Raw genomic sequence first — 6618 nt, 5'->3', positions numbered from 1 at the left:
TTTTAAATAACTGGAGGACATAGTATGCTTTCTGTGTCCCCAGTTATGAATGAACAGGAAGTACTCTACATAACTTCCTGTTCATTCATGGTTGTGGTCATAGTAACTCATAATATATATACATGTTATAAATGCGCAGGAGCACTCAGTACAGAGGCTGCCTGTTCATTCATAACAGGTGCTGAAAAAAAAGAGCTTTAAGATTCAATCTCTTTTTCTATTTTAAAAGGGAAATATCAGGGGTCTGTTTAGACCCCCAATATTTCCTCAAAGCCCCCGACAGTAAAGTAAAAAACAGATAAATAAAAAGTAATTAAAAGGAAATAAAAATAAAATAATGAAAAAAATAAAACATAAAACAAAACCGTCATTTTCGGTTACAGCCTGACATTTTTTTTATTTTTGGTTTCAGTCTAAAAATTCTATTTTGGTACATCTCTACTATTCTGTTACAGGAAAGTTTTTGCAACTTGGGTCCTATGTGTGACAGCGCTCTCCCAGGGCTGATGGAGGGGGAAGTTTACAGAAAAAGGGGGGAGTGTTTTTTAAAAAATGTATTCTTAGGAAGTTTTTGGCTGGGGGGTGTGAGGTATGCTCAGGGAGGGGGTGCTGCTTCAGATTAAGTGTGGACCGGGGTGTCCAACTTGTGAAAAACAGAGCAAAAAACAAAACTAGGTCTAAAGCGCTACTACCAGTGGTGAAAAGAGTTTAGGGGTTGTTAGGGCCAGGAGGGCTTGACGAATGCAGGATGTGAGGTATGTGTGGGTAACGACCTTGTTTTGTTTTTTGCTCTACTATTCTGTTACAACCACTGCTTTGTTACATAAAGCAGTGGTTGTATTTGCACATACTTTCTTGAGACTCATCTGTACGGATAGTATAACAACCTACTGACTTGGTGATATTCACAGATAGTGTCCAACTCGATAAGAAGACTCAGAGTAGAATCCAATGTAGTTTATTTGCATTCAATACAGAGGATGTGATTCCTTGTCATTCTTAGAGCAAAAATACATTCCTATCTTTGCCATTAAAGGAGAACTATGTGGTAAGTGTTTTTCACCATAGTTCTCCTAAGAGTCACGGGGAGGACATAAACTAGCGTCCTCCCATCACCCAAAGCTCAGTATATCGCGAGCAACAGCTCGCGGTATACTGAGACGCCGCAGCCGGGACGGATCCCGACATTACTGTCGAGATCCACCCAGCTGCTTGATTGACGGCTGGCTCTGCCTATCTAGAGGTAGAACCAGCTGTACCCGCCCCAGGGGCTGACTGGCAACTTTTAGCCCAGGGGGCAAGTACAACCCAGAGGCCCATGGTGCAGCAACTTGGCCCCCCTCCCGCTCTACCTCTTCCCCCGTCTTCTCCCCGCCCCTGTCTGCCACTTTTACCATCCATGTAACAGTAGTGTGAATGTATTTATCGGTTTAGGAAATGTAAAAACTATTATACATACAGTGTACAATGTATTGCTGAGATTTGTAGTCCTCTATAGCTGATGGTACATTGCTCTGTATAATATACAGTACAGCGCAACATACAATCAGCTATAGAGGAATACAAATCCCAGCAATACATTATAGAGCATCGTGGAGGGGGGCGGGGGGAGGGGGTGCAGGCTTACCTGAGCAGTCTTTCAGCAACTTGCTTCTGAGATCGGGCCTGTCTGTAGGCAGCTGTCGTCCCCTCACGCCTGCTCCTCCTTACTTCTTCTTCTACCCGTGTCCCTGTGCCGATCTTTGATGTGGGCGGTGCGCGTGGATCTGGCAGCAGCAAGCGTGAGGCGGGGAGGAGGTCTGGCGTGGAAGTGGGCGGGCAGGTCAGGCAGTGGCAAGAGTGAGACGTGGAGGAGGTGCAACGTGGATGTGGGCAGGCGGGCTTGCCTCTCGAGGACCCCCTTGAGGAGCGAGTGGCTGCCGACCACAGAGTCGCATCAGATGCGGGCGGGCAGGCCGGGTGCAGGTGGCAGCGGGGGCCCTTCGTGACGACATCGGAGAGGCCCGGGGGGCAATTGCCACCCTGCCCCCCGGCCCAGTCCGCCCCCTCCCCCATTCGTTCCTCCAGTCGTCGCTGGAGGATCGGAGCGGGGAGGGGGGGTGGGATGCCTGCAGGAACATGATCGAGATGTGAGCGACGATATATTTACTGTAAAACATGAGTCCCTGAAGGATGAAATGCCTTTGAACCTGAAAGACAAAAGAGAGAACAACATGCAAAACATGTACACATGAACTTAAGTTCGTAACTATCAAGTCTAAACTTGAACAAACTAGAAACCCATCTTCAAGTCAGAGAGGCCACACAAATGTCAAACATCAGCTGACTCAATTTGTAATCCACTGGAAATTAGGTGATTTTATTGTCCCTGATGTCCTGAACTTGACATCCTGGAACTTTGCTGGAAGTCCATGAATCATTAGGTCACCTGTCCAAGGGCAGCAGAGCCCATAAGGTCCTCCATTGGTGGGAGTACGATAGTCTCTCCAGTTGGTTGAAGAAACGTCTTGATGAGTTTTGGAGATTTTGCTTGCAGCTTGTGAAGAAAAGGATGGTCTTGTATGATGACAACAGGTGTAACTTGAGGTTGCAGATGATTCTCTGTAGGCGACTCTGTAGCATCTACTGAAGTCAGTAGCGGTTTAGAGTAGCTAGTCACACAGTCCTTGAACTGAAGAACATCAGGATTGTTGTGCAGGATCTCAGTGATAGTCGATTTCTGATCATTTGTTGAATATTCAAAGTTGTTGCTGTGGTTAGCAGTTTGGAATGCTGTCTTACTTGGAGAATGACAAGACAGTTGTTTAGTGTAGTCATGACCTTGTTGTATGATGATTGTGGCACTTATTTTATTTGAAGCTGGAGATCTGATCCACTGTCGACTCCAATAATTACTAGGGATGCACCGATACCAAGTACCGTACTCGGTACGAGTACATGTACAGATACTTTTCCAGCTCCAAGACTAGACTAGAGAAAAATTCAAAAGTTAGGAGGCAGCTGTCATTTGTAAGGAGCACACGGAGCTCCTGGGATGTGTACATCTCTTTTTTAATGTATGATTTTGTTTTTATAAATATAAATAAAGGGATGCACCGATACCAGTTTTGCGAGTACGAGTACTGGTACTTGCCGAGTACCTACAAGTACGAGTACTGATACATTTTTGTTTATTGTCATGTGAGAGTTTTTCTAAAACAATATCGACTAATGATTTCATGACAGTGGTGGAGCACCAGAGCCAGGTCCCAGCTGCAACCACTGCAACCCTGGTAGTTCTCATGAAAATGCCAAGTTCTCGAAAAGTATCGGTGCATCCCTAATAATTACCCAACCTGGGTCAGTCTTTTGGGCATATAGAGCATCATTTCAACCATTGTATTCTTCACGTACCTTGTGTACTCTTAGAATGTCTCTGCCTAGCAGAAGCATGATTTTAGCATCAGGCTCAAGAGTTGGGATGTGGTTGGCTAAGTGACATAGGTGTGGTTCAGAAAGAGCATCCTCTGGAGGGTCTCTGTTAACCTGTTAATGTCAAGATAGGAATGTCTTTTCACTATTCTGTTACAACCACCGCTTTATGCATTTATTGTTATTATTATACAGGATTTATATAGCGCCAACTGTATGCGCAGCGTTTTACAATATAGGGAAAACATTACAATCACAATACAATTCAAGACAAGATGGTAAGGAATGCCCTGCCCGGGAGGGCTTACAGCCTGAAAGGGATGGGCAAGTGATACATGAGGCGTATGGGAATGAAGAGATGAGTCTTAAGGGATTGCCTAAAGGCAGTCAGAGTGAGAGATAGTTGGACAGGTTGGGGTAGAGAGTTCCAGAGTATGGGAGAGTCTCTAGTGAAGTCCTCGAGGCGAGCATGGCAGGAGTTGACGAGGGAGCTGGAAAGCAGAAGGTCTTTTGAAGAGCGGAGGGGATGGATAGGGTGATACTTTGAGATCAGGTTTCAGATATAGCCGGGGGCAGAGTTGTGAATGGCTTTGTAAGTCATTGTTAATATTTTGAATTTTATCCTTTGGGCGAGTGGAAGCCAGTGGAGGGATTGGCAGAGGGGGGATGCAGACACTGAGCGGTTGGTTAGGTGGATGAGTCTAGCAGCAGCATTCATGATAGACTGAAGGGGGGATAACCTGTGTAGAGGTAGGCCAATGAGGAGGGAGTTACAATAGTCAAGACGAGATCTAACAAGTGAGTGGATGAGTAGTTTTGCAGTTTCATTGGTGAGGAAGGGGAGTATTTTGGAGATGTTGCAAAGGTGAAGGCGGCAGATTTTGGATAGTGCTTGGATGTGGGGAAGAAAGGTGAGGTCCAAGTCAAGGATGACACCTAGCACCATGGCATGGGGGAGGGTTTGATAGTTGTGTTCTCAATCTCGAGGGAAAAGTTGGGGGAAGGTGCACGGGCGGGAGCAAATATCATGAGCTCGGTTTTTGAAAGATTGAGTTTTAAGAAGTGTTGTGACATCCAGACCAATGTGTCAGTTAGTAGATTAGTGACACGCAAGGACACTGAGGGGGAGAGTTGTGGAGTAGAAAGATATATTTGAGTGTCATCGGCATAGAGATGGTTTTGGAAGCCACGTGAGGTTATTAACTGACCAAGGGAGGAGGTGAGGAGGGGGCGAAAGCTAGACTGTAAGGCCTTGTTTACACCAAATGCAGAGCAGATCCGCTCAGGTTTCTGCACACGCAGTGCAGTGAGTTGTGCCGCGTTTTTGATGCGTTCCGGGCCATTTTTGGTTAAAAAAAATAATTTTTTTTTAACATGGGCTTTCAGTGCGTTCCAGGCATTTGCATGCGTTTTTGATGCGTTTGCAGACCCAGAGCAGGTAAAATAGGGCCTGCTGCAGTTTTTTTACCTGCTCTGGAACTGCACGCTGCGATGTGAATTGGAGCTAAAAATACCATTGGAATACATTGATCTGCACCTGCTCTGCGCTTGGTGTGAACAAGGCCTTAGGGGTCGAATAGGTTATCAGCGAGGTGGCGGCTCAAGCTAAGGCGTTCTAGGAGTTTGGAGATGAATGGGAGTAAGGAGATTGGTCTGAGATAGTTGAGGTTGGTAGACCCTCATACCTCAGAGAGGGGTAAGGCAGAAAGGAGGAAGAAAGAAAGAAATGACTGGGAGATTAAAGCAGAAGACTGTACCAATGTACAGAAAAGAGCAGGGGTGAAGGGGAGATAACGAGTATGCACAGATTAGCTGTAAAAAATAGAGAGAGAGGTGCTAAAACAGCATTGTATGTGGCAGACAATAGATGTCACACCTACCCCACACCCCCCCTCTATTAAAGCTTGGCTTCTCCATTTTTAAATAAATAGCCTCTTTCACACCTCTTTTAAACCGGTCCTTCTCAGGTTTTTTTTTTTACATATTAAATGTTTATTAAAGATTTTCAAAATATAACAAAAGACACACATACAATACAGTAAGCATACATTAAGACAATCACATTACATACGATATCTAAGGTAAAAGGGGGCACAAGAGACGCAGGGGTACGGGGGGGGGGTTGGTCCCCTGGTCGGGGCGCTTTTGGAGTAAGCGTGGTGCAATATGCGCATTCAGGCATGTGGCAAAACAGTGCATAACAATACAGTGATGGGGCCCCTCAATGGAACTTGGCAATCATTTTACCGGAAGCGTAGTGTGTTAGGGTAAAAGACAATCGCCAGGTCCTTCTCAGTTCTAACAGATTGTGTGGATTGGAGCAACATTCACCATATTTATTGCCAGATAATTTTTGTACAAGTCATTCTGAATTGAGAAAGCTGGTTGGATGACCAGTGAAACGTCTTCAAGAAAAATACAGCAAGTCCAGTTGCCTTGACTTATTTTTTTAGAGATATACCATGACCTGGATGAATGAACCTTCACAGACATATGCACAGATTAGGCTGTAACAATGCTATACCACTTGTAGCTAGGAATACTGCATAACACAATGAAATGAAGTGATATAGACATGCAGTGTAACTGAAACAGCAGAAATAATACAAATGACACTAGATGTCGCATCACACCTACTTAAAACCTGTACCAAGTTGTTTTTGTCCCCACTGGGGAGATTTCTCTTAATTTCCTGTCTGACTTATGTACCAGGAAGTGAGAAGAAATCTCTCTAAAGTTAAGGGAAATCCCCTCTTAGACAGCCATCACTGTCATAGTGGTCCTTTTGGAAGATTTGCCCTCTGTTCTTGTTCCAGTGAAAACCATACATTTTTGGATTTCCTTTAATGTTCTGGAAAGAGTGAATCTCTCGAGTGGGAACACAGACAGCAATAAAACCTGACAGAGATTCCAACTACATTCCATGCTATCCAAATTAACAAAAGAGTACGTAAATCCAAACCTTTTTTTTAAAGTTTGTATTAATTAGAGAAGGGTGAAAACCACTATTATGACAATTTGATTTGTGCAGCCTCTGTCCCACTGGGAAGCTTTCTCTCCACTTCCTGTCCTGGAGACCCAACAGGAAATGAGAATAAAAGTAAACAGAACTCCCATTGTAGGAAGTTGTCATAGAAATGTGTCCCAAATGGAGGTGGCAACTTAAAACTTGCCATCTCTTTCTGTCTCAGTTACAACGATTTAAAA

This window comes from Nanorana parkeri, unplaced genomic scaffold (genome assembly GCF_000935625.1).
Source record: "Nanorana parkeri isolate BGI_ZX_2015 unplaced genomic scaffold, ASM93562v1 scaffold1792, whole genome shotgun sequence".
Lineage (NCBI taxonomy): Eukaryota > Metazoa > Chordata > Amphibia > Anura > Dicroglossidae > Nanorana > Nanorana parkeri.
This window is presented reverse-complemented; position numbering follows the sequence as displayed.